At 43.8% G+C, this 18,161-nt stretch overlaps 1 protein-coding gene and 1 long non-coding RNA gene across 6 annotated transcripts in view; one reads left to right on the top strand and one right to left on the bottom strand.

The window, feature by feature from the left end:
- SLC38A9 (solute carrier family 38 member 9) overlaps positions 1-6,460 on the bottom strand; it is a 50,130-nt gene extending 43,670 nt beyond the window's left edge. For 2 of the 5 annotated variants that reach the window (XR_012658136.1, XM_075079955.1), the window contains exon 1: positions 6,304-6,435. The gene's annotated coding sequence lies outside the window, so the exon portion shown is untranslated. Of the gene's footprint in view, positions 1-1,917; positions 2,291-5,974; positions 6,264-6,303 lie in introns of those variants that run through there. The other 3 variants (XM_075079960.1, XM_075079956.1, XM_075079957.1) reach the window with 3 other exon arrangements.
- A 6,095-nt stretch (positions 6,461-12,555) lies between these two features.
- Positions 12,556-17,721, top strand: LOC142050062 (uncharacterized). Its single transcript, XR_012657907.1, has 3 exons — positions 12,556-13,310; positions 16,281-16,341; positions 17,653-17,721. It is a non-coding gene; the product is annotated as an uncharacterized LOC142050062 (long non-coding RNA).
- The last annotated feature ends 440 nt before the right edge of the window (positions 17,722-18,161 follow it).

The following is an 18,161-nucleotide window of genomic DNA, read 5'->3' as shown; positions in this document are numbered from 1 at the left end:
GATTTTTTACCCTAAAGTCCTTCCCTTCTCAGCTCCTCTGGTGATGCTCAGCTTTTCAATTCCTGCTCCTCGTTTCCTCTCTATTTTCTGTCTCTCCTACACATTGTCAAAATTGCTTTCCAAAGTTCACAGCAAATTTTTTTATTACCTTTCACGTGGCACTCTGTTCCTTTCCAAACCCTGTTTATAGCTCCCCTCTTGTTCATTTCTTTCCTATTGATTTCTCTTATTTTTTATAGCTCTAAGCCACCTCCTTCCTCCCCATTGCTTCCACACTACGTTCCATTCCTTTTATGCCCTGCACCCTCTCACTGTTAAAATCACTGCAATGCACATCAGCTTCCTCCAGCAGCTAAATACTTCTGACACAAAACCACAGGCCCCAAAGACTGCATGTACTGCTACAGATACCCACCTACTCCGTCATTCCCATTACGAAACACTTCTTGCATCCCTCTTACCACACCTGAAGGCAGCAGCCTTCATGGACTTTTATTTTTTTGTTTTTAATTGTCACCTCTAGAGTCTACAGGTTCTTTCTTTCTACGACCTCATCAGTGGTCCCAAGTAGAAGACTGGTAATGTGGTATTATCTTCCTTTATTCCATTCTTTTCTCTTTTTCACTTTTCACCTTAAAAACCTGCATGCTTTTTCTGAACAGGTACACCTAGGTCTCAAAATCAGATCCCTCACTTGGTCTGCATTTTGCAATACTCTCTGAGTTTAAATCACACTTTGGATTTAGCGATAAAAATGCAGATGGAAATTTGAATTCCTAAAGGCTGAACTGAAATTCAAAATAAATTCAAACCCCAAGTACTCAGAAGTGTTTTTAGCCAGAACTTCCCAGAAGACTGCAGTACTGAGATCCCTTCCTTCCACAGGCCTCAGTTGATGGTACAGATTAAGCAGACATTAAGCAGACTAATTAAAGATAGGGATGAGTTAAAACTTTCCTTAAAACCTGTTGTAAATAATGTATTTGTGCTTTAAAATTCAGTCTGACAAATGCAGGCAACATTGATCACAAGTTTGATTTTCTCTGATTATAAATAAAGAACGCACAACATTTTATAGTATTCCATAAAGAAAAATAATGCTTCCAAAACACAGATTACACTAAGTTTGGCTTGAAAGCATGATTTGGGGCTTATGGAGTTGTTGCTTCCTGACTTTTTAGGGTATACCTAAATGCTGGATTGGCAAAGACAGTTTATTTTTTAAGTGCTTATTGCTGAGAACAGATAGGTGAAGCTTATGACCAGCAAATTGATTACGTTACAGATACAGCTATCATGTAACAGCTGCAGCTGGAGCCAGTACAGCTTAGAAGAAAACCGTAAACAGAAGAGCAAAATGAAGAATGAATCTGACGCACCTCATCTTATCTACTCTTTACCCCTTTTGGCTGGATTGCATTCTCAATAAATGTTTTTAATACAAGGGATGGAGCCAGTTATGCTACCTGAATTTACTGCCTGACACTTTCCATTACAATAACCTCTTCTCAGCTGCTTACTTTCCTAGTGTCCTAGTTATCTAAAGATTTTTCTATACTGCGTATCTGATCTATGTTCACCTCACTCCAAAGGTTTCTTTTAAAAACCTGTGATATGACATGCAGTATTCTTTATATAGTCTTAAAAGCCTACAATCAGGACCGGGATGTCAAACACAAAGGATTCATGTCAAAAATCAAACTTGCTTGACAAATCTCAGTCTTTTTGTATATTTTATGATACATCATGGTTACAATTCCATGAGGCCACTGTTCCATTCAGAGAATTATTATGGGTCTCTGGGAATTAATGTATGGCTGCTTGGAAATGGAGAAGGCTGTTATAAGGATACCTGACTCATTGTCAAACTGGATTTTCCTGCAAGTGGGAAAGAAGTTCCTGCTAGCTGTAGTGTACCTGGAGTAAGTGATATGAATTCATGGTGCTTCATCTTCAGCAGTGCTACCAGTTAAAGGCATCGCTCTTCCCTGCTGCTCATTCTCAGTCTTTTCTCCCCATGTTTGTGGCAGCAGTTATTTGTCTTCTTCCTTGTCTTGGTGGAATGAACAGCACTGGGGAACAGATATGGCTAAAAAAATAAATCTAAAGAGGAAGATAGCTGTTCTGGGTCTGGTTTAGGGTTGTCTAGGTTGTAGTTCTGCAGAACCAGCAGTTTCACTGTCCAGTTGAAGAAACACAGATACGGTTGTGGAAGAAAGAAGGCAATACTGCTGGAAGTGAACTAAAGCACAGCCTGTGGGACCACCTGCCTCTGACAGTGTGTCCCCCATTTTTTCCTTCTGCTTAGAAGCTACTTTGTGTAATGCTGGAAAAAAAAAAAGAAAAAGAGCATTTCTGCTGTGTACCACTGAATGATGTTCAGTATTTTGAAAGCAACCAAGTAACTCTCAGACTGAGCATTCATAATTAGTGGATTTTTTTTCCTGTGCTTTATTCCTGATCCTTAGCATAAGGATAATGCCAATACTTGCTGTAGCTCATAGAGACGTTGTGTCAAGGAATTAACTTTTATTTAAAACTTAGCTTTGATTTGTACTAAGCACTGCAAAAAATGTCCAAGAGGAACAGTCACAGTTTGTTGAGCAGCAAGTAAGACTCATGCAAAAGTGAACTCAACACTATCACATTGCTGCTCTAACAAAACATTCCCTATTCCGAAAATTGTCCAGCATGAGAAAAATAATGATCTGATAACTAATTATTTCTAACCAATATAATAATTCATATGTACAAAGATGACTAAGATTGCCTAGGAAATTTTAATTTTCATTAAACTCACCTAAGTTTAATGCTCCAATGTTTGAACACTTCAACTTTGCAACCTGTCCTTTTAAACATGGTTTGTGTGTTTAATTATCTGTGCAGAGATACTAGGTTCGCTTTGTAACATATTTGGTGATGAATGAGAAATAGGGATTTTGTCCTCACCATATTGCACCCTGTATTCTTCTCTAAAATTCCTTCTTGTCTCTCCAGGTCCTCTGCCATTTGCTTGTCACCATTCTACTCGTCCGCAAGTTCCCTTCTTTCACCTGCAGGGACCTGCTTTCTGTCCTCCTTTGCCACAAATAAGTGTCTCATCTCTTAACTTCTACTAGTGACAGCAAAGATGAAGGTCAGAGAGAGTCCATTCTCCCACAACTAACATCTTATTGATAAGGCAGGAACAAAGGAAGAAATTTTAGGTTTCCCCTGCAGCATGCTGCATTGCTGCTGAAAGGAAAAGGCTGTATGAATGCTTTCTCTGCAACCATATTTCTTTTCCTTTCCAACTCAGCTTTGATGAGGAAAGCATTTGTTTTCATTTGTGAAACTCCTAACCTATCATGTAACAGATATCTGCTACTTAGTCCTCCAAGCATTTGACTTCAGGAGGAAACACTCTGGCTTTGCTACCCCCCATAAAGGCAGCGTTAAGTGCTATTGAAAACACCTCCTTAAACTTTCATGGCTGTACTTAGCACAATTATTAAGATAAAAAGGTAGAACTTCCACAACATCTATGATAAAGGAAATACATTCTTGTTACTTCTGTAGTACCAAAACCCCCACAAATTCGAACCAATGTTGATACTATAATCTTTTAAGAACTGTTGTACACTTCCTTAAAGCCCGCTCAGTTGCCCTCCTTCTACTTACAAAGGAATAGCTATACCTAGAAGGAAAATTTAAAACACTCTTCCCGATATAAAAATCTGTCCACACAGCATGCTAAAGTAAATTTGAGATTCTCTTCTGGGTAAGGACTTAAAACAACAATTATTTTTTCTAAACATATGCTGCCAACAAAGTCCTAACCGTCATTAGTATCTAATCACCCACAAGTTCAAACGCCATTAATGCCAAGGTATCTTTCAACAACCAAAAGTCTGCATAGACTTTGAATCCTGTTGTCCCTTTTTTTTTTTTCAGGATATAATTTCACTGGTTGCCCGTAGTGAAGCTGTCTTAGTATGCCCTCTTGCCCCATTTATAATTCTCCCACAAACATCTGAAGCACTACATCAGAAGCGCAGTAAATGGGAACAAGTGGATGAGAATTTGATAACGCAGGTTTTCTGCTGCTGGTCATAAACTGTGAAGCAATACCTAGGGGTACGCAAGATACTTTTCCCTGCCCACTCCGGGCCATACTCCATGTGACTTTCAGATGGTAATCTTAACAGGGCTAGACCTTCACTAGTCCTCACTGGCTTGTCCCCGTGAGTTTCTCCTTTCCCTGCCTTCAGGTTCTCTCTCTCCTGGTTACAAAGTCTGAAAGACTTCAAGGAGAGAAAAGAAGAACACAGCAAGCAGATTTAGAAACCTCATTCTGCCTTGGTGGCTGTGCTGCGATCTGGTCTTTGTACTGGAAGACAAAACCATGCTACAGTTTGCTTGCAGTGTCAATCTAACAATGGTAATTTATAGCTCAGTTACAGGTATGTGTGTCAATACTTTAAGATGAGACCCATCTTAAGAGAGCATACAGAGTCACAGCCCAGGCCATGTAAGAGAGTTACCAAACAGGTTTACCCCACAGCAGGAACAAAACTGTGTTCATTTAGTCAAGTCATCCTGGTCAACCCATGAGCACAAACTGTGCTTAGCTGGTTTGCAGGACTGCTATTTATCACAGAACCTTCCACGGAGGGCAGGGGGAGGAAGGTATAGAGAGGTGCTACCACCATAGCCTCTACCACGCTGTCACGGCTACCAGTGCAGTTGGATATGGTGCTGGAAAAACAGCAGCTGGAGCTCTGAGAGCTGTTTATTATGTGTCCACGTTACCAAAGCTGCACAGATGTTAGCAATGGTTCTGTAACTATTTCACAGTGTAGAAGGAGACCCAGTGGACCAACCATTACAGATGAAACCAGAAATCTTAACATGGAAGTCGAGCACCTTAAAATAAATGATCACAGAAGTTAGTCACCTATAACTTGTTACTTTTCAATCTGTTGAATTACAACTACAGCCTTAAATGAGTTTGTTAGGAATTCTGCTGCCAAAAGCTGTCCTTGTGCTTATATGGAGCAGTTTTCTGAGATTTCTAGTGGTTTGTAAAAGGATAGCTCTCAGTCAGTTAGATTACACAGATAAAACCGTGACAATTTAAACTATGGACACATTTTGTTTCATTTCTTATTTAAAGCCAGCCCACCTCATACTCATGGTTTAAATGCAAGAATCCACTAATGAGAGTATTTAGTTCAAATAAGGAAATTGATTTTTAAAAGTGCTAGTTGGTATGACTTGGTCTTCTCTTAAATTCTGAGCAAATGAATGGATGAATAAAGCTCAAGGTATAAATCTCAAGTAAACTGCAGGCTGTGTGCATATAAATTGTAAGAAGTAAGCAGGATCTACACTGAAAGGTGAGGACTTCAGAGAGGACAGAAGAGTTCCTCAGTTCCTCTTTTGGGGCTGTGAGTCCTCCATCAGAAGGAACTGAAGAATGTTATACTGGTCCTTAGACTAGCAGGATACTTTCAGAGCTCCCTGAGACCGGGACAGCTTGCCACCAGTTAGCTTGTCCATACTCTCCTACAACTGTATTGGTTGAAAATTATTAAAACCGTATAAGCAACACAAGTTAATAACTTTCTGGGAAAAAGAGACTCTTGAATACACAAGCCTATCCACTGCTGAGCTTCTGTGACTGAACCACTGGGTATGTGGTCGCTGCCAGATGATAAATCTTAAGTAAAACTAAAAAGAAATGGAACATAAATTTGTTTTCAACAGATAAAGCATCTACTATTTGTTTTGTTTTTTTTTTTTCGTGGAGACTGTAAAGAAATACTTACAAGGACATAAAGTTATCACCTTCACCTTGCAGATTAACTCAAATTTTTAATACCTTTTTAATAAGTTTACGGTTAAGGCAAATTTTTTTAAGGCCCATTAAAACCGAGGTAAGCTTTTCCCTCAGGTATGAATCTCCCGAGTCGCTTCCCTGTCGTTTTCGTACCTCACACCAGGCTCGATGTTTCCTCCGTGTTCCCACCTAAGACGACACACGCGAGGCAGACACGGCGCCGCCGGTCAGTGCCTGCGGTCCCAGCCGCCCCTACCCGGCCCCTGCTCCCCGCAGACCCAGCGCCCCGGGCGGTAAGCCGGCCCGCCGACGGGCTGAGCGGGTGAGGCGGCGGTATCCGTGGCGCCTCCACGCTCCCAGACCGCGGGGCCGCGCGGCGCGGCCCCGCCGACTCGCCTGGCCCTTCCCGCCCCGCGCCCGGGCCCGGGCCGGCCCGAGGGCTCTACCAGCCGGCGCCGCACGAACAGACGCCACTCCTCTACCTGCTCCCTTCCGGAACGCCGCGCTCCGCGGCGGTAGCGGGAAGCGCCCCGGGCCGGGGCCGGGGCTGGGGCAGCGGCAGGCGGCTATCGGCGGCCCCCAGCCGTGGGCGGGCGCGGGGCGGGGCGGGCCGGGCCGGGCCGCGCCGCGCCGCGCCGCGCCGCGTAGTACCCGGGCGCCGCTCAGCCGAGAGAGCGGCCCGAGCGCTGCCGGGGCGGGACTACGCGTCCCAGGGAGCCCTGCGCGGCTCCCGGCGAAGGGGAGGCGGGGCGTTTCCCGCCGTGCCGCCGTGGTGCTGCCTGGCCGGCGCTGAGCTCGGCAGCCCTGGCAGAGCATACCCGCCCCGGCCGGAGTTGTAAGCTCATCCGGTTTCGGGCAGGCGCCGCTGCCGCTGTTCTCAGTGTCGTTCCCGCCTGCCGCCGCTCGGTCTTTGTGAGCAAAGTCTGCAGCCTAGCATGCCGTTTCCAGGCGCTGGGCCTAGCTGCCCTGGGGCGCCTGAGGTGTCAGTCACAGACACAGACACAGATACAGCCCCCGCCCCCACCTCACCCGTTTGCTTCCACGCAGTCAGTATGTTGGCAAAGTGCGGACCTAATCCTTGCCAAAACAAAATGTGCTGGTCTTAGCATGAGTGGCAAAGCGCCTTCTGTGGGGAACGATGTATCATGACTCTCCTGACCTGCTCGGGGAGGTACGTGACACTTGCTGAGCAAAGGACAGGTAAGCAGGCTGGTCAACAGGGAGAATCAGCCAGCCAGCACATTTCAGAAATACACTATTTTTAATCCTAGCAGGTTTTTTGGTCCTAATTAAATAAAGTTGGAAACATGTCCTTCTCATAGTTGAAACCCTGGTTAAAGTAAAATTCTAGAAATATTTATATCTCATGCTTGAGAAAACTGCTGAATTGCACACAAGGCAGACAGCAGAGATAGCTTCCTTCCCCATGTGAGAACAATATTACAAAAGAAGCTAGGTACAAATCCCAATCTGTACTTTCCGCTCAAGTGCAGCTCAAACAAGTCTGTGGCTAGCAATGGGACTGATCCCGCAAAAAAACTGCTGCGTAGTTGAATTTCAGACTGTGGGAGGAAATGAGGCAGCAGAGACTTAACACCACCCATCATTCTGAAATTCAGCTGCATGCAAGCTGTGTCAGACCAAAACTCTTGCTTCTCTCTAGCTGTCCTGGTTTTGGCTGGGATAGAGTTAATTTTCTTCCCAACTGTGGGTATATGCTGTGTTCTGGATTTAGCATGCGAATACTGTGGGTAACGTACTGATGTTTTAGTTGCTGCTAAGTAGTGCTCCCACTAGTCAGACTCTTCAGCTTCCAATGCTCTGCTGGAGGGGACACAGCCGGGACAGCTGACCCCAGCTCACCAAAGGGATATCCCATACCATATAATGTCATGCTCAGCATATTAAGCAGGGGGTAGCTGGCCAGGGACAGCGATTGCTGCTTGGGAACAGGCTGGGCGGCGGTGGGCAGGTGGTGAGCAATGCATTGTGTATCACTTGCTCTGTATATTCTTTTACCATTATTATTATTTTCCCTTCCTTTTCTGTTCTATTAAACCGTCTTTATCTCAACTGACAAATTTTACTTCTTTTTCCCCCCCAGTTCTCTCCCCCGTCCCACTGGTGCAGGGTAGTGAGCAAATGCCTGTGTGGTGTTTAACTGCCTGCTGGGTAAAACCAAACAGTGGCCCAGCAAGTTCACAATCATCTTTTGCCTCTGAGCCACTCTTAGAATTCAAGAGTATGTTGTGGCTCTTAGACATTGTACTGGGTTTGCGTGGCAAGGTTTTGGCAGCGGGGGACCTGCAGGGGTGGCCTCTGTGAGAAACTGCCAGAAGCTTCCCCCATGTCCGGCAGAGCCAATGCCAGCCAGCTGCAAGACGGACCCACTGCTGGCCAAGTCTGAGCCCATCAGCAATGGTAGTGGCACCTCTGGGGTAACAGATTTAAGGAGAAAAAAGAGCTCAGCAGCAGCAGCTGGGAGACAGGAATGAGAATATGAGAAACAGCCCTGTGCAGACACCAGTGTCAGTGAAGAAGGAGGGGGAGGAGGTGCTCCAGGCATCGGAGCAGAGATTCCACTGCAGCACCTGGTGAAGACCATGGTGAGGCAGGCTGTCTCCCTGCAGCTCATGGAGGTTAACGGAGGAGCAGATATCCACCTGCAGCCTGTGGAGGACCCCACACTGGAGCAGGCGGATGTGCCTGAGGGAAGCTGTGACCTCATGGAAGCCTGCACTGGAGCACTCTCCTGGCAGGTCCCTGTGGCCCTGTGGAGAAGAGCTGCACTGCAGCAGGTTTGCTGGCAGGACTTGTGACCCCATGGGGGACCCACACCGGAGCCATCTGTTCCTGAAGGGCTGTAGGCCATGGAAAGGACCCACACTGGAGCAGTTCATGAAGAACTGCAGCTCTGTGGGAAGGACCCATGTTGGAGAAGTTGATGGAGGACTGTCTTCCATGGGTTGGACCCCACACTGGAGCAGGGGAAGGGAGTGAGGAGGAAGAAGCAGCAGAGACAACGTGTGATGAACTGACCACAACCCCCGTTCCCTGTCCCCCTGCACCACTCGGGGGAGGAGGTAGAGAAAATTGGGAGTAATATTTAGCGCAGGTTGTGGGAAGGTGTTTTATGATTTGAGTTTATTTCTCATTATCTTTCTCTGATTTGACTGGTGATAAATTAAACTAATTTCCCCAAGCTGAGTCTGTTTTGCTCGTGACAGTAATTGGTGAGTGATCTCCCTCCGTCCTTACCTCGACCCATGAGCCTCTCATTACATTTTCTCCCCCTGACCAGCAGAGGAGGGGAGTGATGGAGTGGCTTTGGTGGGACCCTGGCATCCAGCCAGGGTCAAGCCACTGCAGACATTTGGAAATGTTGGTTGATCAGTTAGGGAGTCTGTCCACCTGCTACCACATGAATCTGAAATGCAATGCTAACACCACATGCTGGTGCTGTGGAAGTGAATGGAACTAAACCCGCAAAAGTGGAGATATGTGAAAAACTGAATTTTTTCAGCATACAAGCAGCTAGTCTTATCCTTGCAAGCCTGTCCTCTGTGTCCTATGCTATGAAAGACTTACATAGTTACTGCTGTAGCAGACAGGTGAAGTGTATTTCATTGCAATTTTGGTCACCAACTACAGTCCTCGAAAGAGTTATGGTTAGGAAAAATGCTTTATTGTAAGAACTGCAAGTGAGTCAAATGGAAGTGTAGAGATTCCTCCTGCTCCCTCATGACAATTGCCAACAATTGACTTTAGAAAAAGGTATTCAGTCAGTCCTGCAATGTTTGTGTTGTGGCTTTCTGTTACAACGACATATTACCTTCTGGGCAAAGGGTGTCTCTTCCTACGTGCCTGAGCAGTGTCTAGAAAAATGGGAGCCTAAATTTATTTAGGACTTTTTGGTGCATGTGTGAGACAAAGAGGGTTTTAAATCCAGCTCTGTAAAAAATTTCTACGTCATACCATGTTGAATCTTCTTTTGATTAAGCGTTAAGGTATACTTTGCTCTGCACTTGCAGGTATAAGATAATTGTAATATGCACAAATTCATAAAATTGAGGCATTAGAAAACATAGTGGATGAACTAATAACTTGTTCTATCATTGCAAAGACAGGCACGGTCACATGGCTAACAGGCTTAGAGGCTTTTGCATTTTGCAATAAATCTATATTACTCCAGATTTCTTTCTGAAAAATACCGATAGTACATCAGGATAGCATTTAAGATGTAGAAACTGTGTTACATGAAGAATCTTGTTTGTGGGCAAAGAGAAAGCACACCTTATACATAAGTAAAACCAAGCATTTGTTGTTAGTGTAACTGAAATCCTAGAAGTCTAATCATTATAGATCCAGCCCTAATTATGACACAAAAATAAAGAAGAAAACTTTTTATCCATGGCCCTTACTTTCTACCCCTCTTCCTGGTGGCATGCTCACCCTTCTATGGCTGCTCTGGGCCCTTAGGCTGGTGGTTTTGTTCTTTGGTGGTGGGGAGGGGAGGGGACATTACAGGAAGTTGTTGGCATCTGGAAGCCTTCTCTGGGAAGAATATGATGTTTACATTGCTGGTTTCTTCTTCCTCACTGTAGGGGGTTACACTCACACTTGAGGTTATTTTTATATGTTTTTGTAATTTACTTTTATATGTTTTTCTGGTGACCTGCAGCTCCATGCTACATTTGAGTGCACTACATAAGATACCCTTTATGTATGTTTGATACTACTTTGTTTTTCGTCAGCTCTAGGTGCCTCCACCTGAGCGGGGCTAGTTGGACGAATGACCTCGAGGGTAGTCAGCCAACATCTTGTGCAACTTTTGCCCTGCCACCATGGTTTACATTAAATTGTTAGCAGCCTTAGGAAAAAGAAAAAAAAACCTGTAAATCCCTTAAGAATCTTCTGAGTTGAACAAACTAGTTATATTTCTTGGCATTCACAAAATTTCATCATTTGGCTTCTCCTGAAGTAGTGGGAAGTAATTTGGAGGCAGCATATAATGTCCAACAGTGAGCAGAATCAAAGGAATAGAGGAGGAAAATAGGAAATCTCCAAGTCCATCTGCTAATTATATGCTGTGACATCCAACTACCTAAAATGAACTACGAGATCACCCACTAGTGATGACAGATCTGCCACCATGACTGCATTCATAGTTGCTCCCTATGTCTATCATTAAAAGTATTCACCTGAACTCTATCTCTGTGAGCGAGTTAGGGAGCGCTGAACATGAAGTTATGCTGGCAAAGCTGTTGATGGTCACCTGTTGACGGAGAAGAGGATGAACAATTTGAAAGCTCTCGGTTTGGCTTAGACGTACTGGAGTAGCACATCTGCTGTTAACCATAAATTTCTCAGGAAAACAGACATACTGCTCTTTTTTCATATGGACATCCAAAACAGAGCTTCAGTTCAATGAAAACAGAAGCTGTTTTTGTTGATGAAGCAGCCTACTCTGTTTTCTTGGATAAGCAAAAAATAAAACAGTGTGTTATGGACTTAGCACAGTGGGTAAAAGGTAGCTCGCAAGCCTCCCTGCTAGCTCCAGATGCTGCTTCAGAAACTTGTGAGTTGCTTTGTATACTCCCCCCAGAGATGCTCCCACTGTGAGTTCTTCATCCTTGGACATTGTGTATCTTACTGTTCACTTACTGAAAGCTAATAACTCCAAGCAGCTATCTTTGCTACCTGCATGAAGCACGGCCTCAGGTATGTATCATCTAGTGGTGCAGTTTTAAGCTCACTGTGAGACAGAGAAGCTGGTTCTTACGTTTCTTAGCTGCTTCGCATTCTAAGTTGAGCACAACCTCTGTCCTGTCCGGATGTTCCTGAAAAATGAGCAGCTATAAAGGGTAGGGCTTAACTGACAATGAATAAGGTGAAAATGACCAGAGTGTTAGATTCGGAGACCATTCTCCAATAACTTCCATCTGCTGCAGGAATGTGCCTTATTGTTGCCCAAAGGCCCTACCAGACATTCAGATGTTCACTGCAAAATTATGGAGCTGATGTCACTTCTCTGCAACAGAAGACAGAAAAGTTCTCAAACAGGCACACAGTTTTTCAAATAGCTTTTTTTGATGCAGCAAATCTGTTGAACATGGTGGAGCAGATTAACAAGTATTTATAACATGTATACAATGTATACATATGATAAATAAGAACATAATAAATAAGAATGTGATAAAAACCAGTATGTACTTCCCTTACGATTTTCAGCAGCATTGCTGTATTATTCCACAGCACAGAAAGAGGTACAGACAAGACACGTGCTGCATCAGATCAGCAGCTCAGAAACACACAGAGTACTTGCCACAATTTTTAATAGATATATTGAACTGATGATAAAAATCCTATCTGTGTTTTTCTGCACTTCAACATAAATATAACTCCTGAGGCAGAAATTTAGCCCTTTCTTTTCTCTACCAAGTCTGGTAGGACAAAAAACTGTGGGAAGAGAATGCTTTGCAGTTTGGTGTTTTTTGTTTTAATGAAATAGCCTGTTTAACCTAATTAAATACGTTTTAACCCTAGCAAAGGGATATGTGTTGTTAGCTGTTGTGCTACTGCCTGAAAATTTTGTTTGCAGTACAACAATTAGTATCTGAGTTGCAGTTCTGCCAAACAATGGATTTCACTTTTATTAGAAGTAGGTGTTTGTAAAGTAAACCACACTTTAACAGTCATACCTGAAGAAATTAACAAATATTCAGATGCTCAGAGGGCCAAGCAGGATCATCACCAAAGCACAGAAGCACCCAGATATTGTGAACCTACATTTTCCTGAGCTGCCTTTTCCTTCTGCATGCACCTTGACTATCCCGAGGCCACCACTGCTTAACACGCGCCATGCCGAGATACACCACGCATCACCTCCTGCCCTTTCCCACCCAAGACAGCAAGCCACCCCAGCGAGGTAAAGACGCCAGCCGCCCCCCGTCCCACAAGCTCCAGTCAAGCGTCTACCGCGCCGTCCCCACTCGCCCTGCCGCTGCCCCACCCGTAACGACCCTAACGGGCCGACGCCCGGGGCGCGCTACCCCGCCCCCAGCTGCAGGCGCCAGCACACCCGCTCTGCCATTGGCTGGCGGGCGAAGCACGTGACGGAGCAACACCCGCACGTGGCGCTATGAAAGGCCTCGGTGAGAGACGCCATTTCGTTCTGATGTGGAGCGTCGGTGGCTGGGGGAGGGAGGTAGGAGCGCGGCCGGGCGCCTCTCTCGTGGCTACGGGAGCCTTTCCCTCGAGAGCCCCCCTGACGGAGTGGGGGTTGTGATGAGGGCAGCTAGGGCTGGGACAGGCGGGCTCAGGGGTGGCCCCTGCACGGGAGCCGGGGCACCCGCTGGGGGCAGGCAGTGGGGGCGCTGCTGATGTGTTTTGTCTCCCGCAGGCAGGACTGGCAGGACGCAACATGAGCCGCGAGGACTGGAATGAAGAGATGGGGGACAAGGCATCATCACTCCCACCTCATGAGCAGGTATGGGTGACAGCTGTTGGGCTATAATGTTTGCTTCTGTTCCCTTTACTCCAACACCTTAAGCTGGGTTGTGTGAGGATGTGTAACTAAAAATAAAAAAATTAAAAAGCGGATGTGTAATGTGTAACAGATTCCATGCTTTAGAAAAGTGTGTGGCATAGAAGTAGCACATACTAGTAACTCATTAATTATGGTACCTGGGTTAGGAATTGAGTACCTGTGCCGATTGACTAGCAGACCAGGAGAGGCTGGAAGGGAAGTAGCAAAGACTTGAGTAGGGTAGAAACTTAAAATTTCAGATTGTTTGTGCTAAGGTGTATTCAAGTAAAGTTTTGTAACTACTGAAAGGGGTGGTTCCTGTTGCCTGCTCTTTTTCCCTTCTGATGCATTCCTGTTCCCTTATGTATGTCAGATCTAGTGTTTTTGAAGTTTTACAATAAACCGGAAACAGATTGGTGGGTTTTGTGTATTAGGCTGCAATTTCTTGCACAAATCAGATTGGTTTGATGGTCCTTATTATTGCCTATTGAATAGTGAAAGAGCAGTGGTGGAATTGTATTATTGGGGACTAGCAGAACCAGGTCTTTTGGTGGTAGTTCTTGGTCGTGGGTTATGTGTGAAATGTAACTTGTGTCTCTATGCTGTTGATGTGCTTTTAGCTCTTCTGTTTGCTGGGAGTCATGGAATTGCTTTCTCTTTTTACCACAGTAACAAATAGAACATGGGTGACTCTCTCAGCTCTTCTTCATTGTTCAGTTAATATTGTACTTCCTGTTGTTACCAAAGTGAATGGTCTCAAATGCATAGCAGCTGTAGGAAGGATGAGGTGTGTGGCTGTCTGAAAATTGTTGATAGGACTTGGAATAAAATTTACAGTATGTTTTTACAAATATGGTAGGCTGCTATAGGAGTACACTTACTGAAGAGACGAGGTTTCCTTCCCACCAGCAGTTTGCTTGGTGCTGTTTTGTTCAGGCGCCAGTGCTTGTTGTATACTTTATGAGCTCTTTTATACTTCTGTGAGCTCTTTCAATCTTCTGACCTGAAGACTACTCCTCAGTAATGGAGAAATGGCTTAGATGGCCTTGACCACCAAATCTGGTAATTAGCAAATAAATGGAACCTTATCTTGATAGCAGTGAATTGTTACATGGACTCATTTCCTTGGAAAACTGTGGTCTTAGAAAATGGGAACCTGACTTTACAAGCAGGCTTAAAAGTGTAGAGAAACCAGGTCGATTTCATTAAATCTGAAGCTTCATATGTGTAAGTGGGTCTCATCATCATGGTTGTTTTCTAAAATAAGTTAATGTGGTCACTGTGTTCTCTAAAGGCATTCAGTCCTTTTTGCTGAGTATTTTGAAATTTTAATACCCAGCTTTTTAGGGAAGAAAAGCAGAGACTCATGGATCCTGACTGGGATTAGGTAACAGCTATGTTTCTAGATCTGGGTAGTTCCCAGTATTGGTTCCCAAGCTCTCAGGAGGCTGTCACATATCCAGAAATAGGTGGAGCTGTTGCATGCTCTCAGGTTAAGTTGTTTCTGTAAATTGCCTCTACTCTGCTTCCCTGCCCCCCCTCCCCCAAGTGATTTGGGATACTACAGCATTTGCAAACCCAGCTCACTGAAACTAGAAAAGGGTGCTTGTAGAAGTTACTTTTGAATTAAATTCCTGGCAGGAGAAAAGCTACAGGTAGGTCAGGGTGTAGTACATTTAAATTGTTAAACTGTGTGGAGCTTAATGGTCTCAAGAGTTTGGCAGCAGGTGAGAATAATTCTTACAATACAGTTCGGGAGTTCAGAGCAGAACTAGGGTTATGTCAGGTACCTACTCTCAGGCCTAGTTCTGAGCTGAATCTTGTGTAGAAATTGTTGTTCAATTTTACTATTTTTCACATAGCAGCAAAATGCACTGTTGTGAAACGGACATAAGATACAGGAGTGCAATGAGAGACAACTAAAGAATAATGTTTTGCAGCTTCAGGTGTTGTTGAGTGAATACTGATATCAGGGGAAACTGCAGTAAATTTGAAGAGAATCTGTAATGAACCTTTGATTGTTGGCATTTAAATTCAGCCTTGAGGAAGAAGAGAGGTGAATGGCTTATCCAGGTGTATATATAAGGCTAAAAGTAAGGTTGCCAAATGAAGAAACTACAATGTGCACTTTCAGGATAGTAATTCTACCAGTTTAGTTTTCATTTCCTGTAGCCATTACTAACCACACTGTAAAAGCTGTAGTAATATCTAAAAAGCACACTTCTCAGTCTTGAAGTAACAGGTTTGATAGTTATGTGATGTTCCTCAGTCTGGTGGTGTTTTGTTTTACTAATACATCTGGCTTGCATGAAACAGGAGAAAGTTAAATGTGGCCTTTGCTGGAAATAAAATGGGGCAAATGAGTAAAATGTGAAAATCGGGTGCTGTTGTAAATTGTTTCAAATGGAGTATCTGAATCCTTGAATAAATGAACTGGGACTGACATATGTCAGGTAACTCCTTTTAATATAAACTGTAAGCATCCTCTAGTAAAACCCTAGAAATGCGTTCATGAAACTGATGAAAAGAAATATTGCAAATTTTATTTGCAATACAAACAGTCTGAAAGGCTGGAAAAGAAAAATACTTCAAAAGATTATGGTATTCTTTTGAACAATAAATGTTTCTTACAGTCAGTGCTTAAAATGTTTGCTGGCAAGGTGACAAAGCTGATGCCTCCATAAGTTTATCTTGCCTTCTGTCACTTATTTAACTCCTTGTGTCAGCTCTGAATAATGTGGTTTTGGCGCCATTCATGTGCAAACAGTACCCCATTTAGCATACTGAAGTGAACAGAAGAGTCTGAGAGACTGCATTTCAGAAGGTGCACATGGCAACTTCTTTCAAGTGCAAGACTCAGCAACTGCATTTGTATATATATACTTTGCTTGGCCTGGGGTTAACATGATGTTGTGCCTTTTCTTTTTGTAGGCTGGCTTTCCTTGTGGACCCAGTGGCATCTCTAACTTCGGTCCAAGTGTAGGCTCATTTGGTATGTGAAAGGCACTTTTGATTTTACTGACTTTTTTTCAGGGGTAGCTATATCACTATGTTAAGCAGTTTTAACTTGGAAGGAAAAAAAAATTGGTTTCCATGATGTGTCACATACTTGCACATCACATAACAAAATTTTGTAGACTTCATGTTTTTATTTCAGATTTCATATCTTTATGTTGGTTGCTGATGTACCCTGATCTTGACATTCATATTGCAGGATAGGGAATTTCATTATTATAGAATCATTTGGGGTGGAAGGCAACTTTGATTGGCTGGTCCAAATAGTTGTGTAGAGTATAGTCAACTGTAGCAGGTTGCTCAGGACTTCGATCAGCTGAGTTCTGAATTTCTCTAGGGGTGGAGGCTATACAAGGTAACTGGGCAACTTGCTTAAGCGTTTAACAACCCTCAGAGTAAAATAATTTTCCTTACGTTAAAATTTGTGCCCATTGCCTCTTGTCCTTTTGTTGGATATTAGTGGAAAGAATCTGATGCTCTGTCTTTGCTCGCTTCTGTTAAGATGTAAGATCCTTTGAACCTTCTTGTCTCCAGGCACAGCAGTTCCCATTCTCAGTCACACTGTGTATGACAGATGCACCAGTTTCTTAATTATCTTTGTGGTCCTTTGCTGGACTCCCTCCACTATGCAAGTGTATGTTTTGAGCTGAACACAGCAGTCCAGATGCAGTGTCATCAGCCAGGAAGGACCATGTGCCCCTACCTGCTGGCTACATTCTTCCTGATGTAGTCCAGAAGGCTGTTGGCCTGTACTGCAAGAGCACTTTGCTGGCTTATGTTCAATTTTCTGTCCATCACAGCAATGTCCACCTCAGGCTTTTCTCTGCAAAGATGCTTTCCAGCTGCTTGGCCCCAGTGTGTACTGGTGCCTGCAGTTATTCCTCACCGAGTACAGGATTTTGCATTTCTCTTTGTTGAACTTCAAGTTTCTTGCCTGCCCACGTCTCTAACATGTTTTGAGTTTCCTCGGAGTGAAACACAGCCCTGTGTTATGTCCTGTCCCAGTTTTGTAGGTCTGCAAACTTGCTGAGGGTGCATTCTGTCCCATCACCAGGGTCATAAATGAAGATGATAAACTGTATTGGCCCCAGGATCAGTCACTGGGGAATTCTGCTAGTAATTGGCTTCCAGCTGGAATTTGTACTGCTGATCACAACCTTTAGAGCCCAGTGGTTCAGCCTATTTTTAGTTTTCCTCACTTTCCAATTATGTAGGCTGTACTTCATTGGTTTGTATATGAGGGTGTTATGGAAGACAGTGTCAAAAGTCTTATCTTCTTGTTTTCCAGATGCTTTTGGAAGACATTACAGAAGTCAGCATATGCAAGATCACTTTGGATGGTATTCTAGGAGCAGAGGTAGGTTGCATAGCTAAAACTTGTAGTTTTGGGGGTCATTAAGCCTTCCTTTTGGACAAAACATTTAGGATGGAGGACCTTGCAACTGGTGTCAGAGCAGATTCTGGAAACTGAAATTTTACTGTGTTGGTAGCAGTTCTGTAGCTGAGTGGTGCTATTCCTATTGAAAACCGTAGTTACACCTGTCCTAAGCTTTGTAATTTTAATTTATTTTCTTTGCCTTATAAAAGAACAGCTTCATCATGTGGTGGGCCTTTTTTTGAGTGGGAGGTAGGCTACAGGCCTGAGGTCCCTTTCAGCCTGAATGATTCTGTAATTTTAGTGTTGAGTTTAAAAAAAATCAAACTGAAACAACAATAAAAAAAACCCCAAACCATACCCAAAAGCCTACTCTGAAGTCAAAGATAGCTTTGAATGCTAAGTTTATTCTTTTTTTTTCT

The sequence above is a fragment of the Phalacrocorax aristotelis genome, chromosome Z, assembly GCF_949628215.1.
Source record: "Phalacrocorax aristotelis chromosome Z, bGulAri2.1, whole genome shotgun sequence".
NCBI classification, from domain to species: domain Eukaryota; kingdom Metazoa; phylum Chordata; class Aves; order Suliformes; family Phalacrocoracidae; genus Phalacrocorax; species Phalacrocorax aristotelis.
Note: the sequence above shows the minus strand (reverse complement) of the source record. Positions and strands in the feature narration are given on the sequence as shown.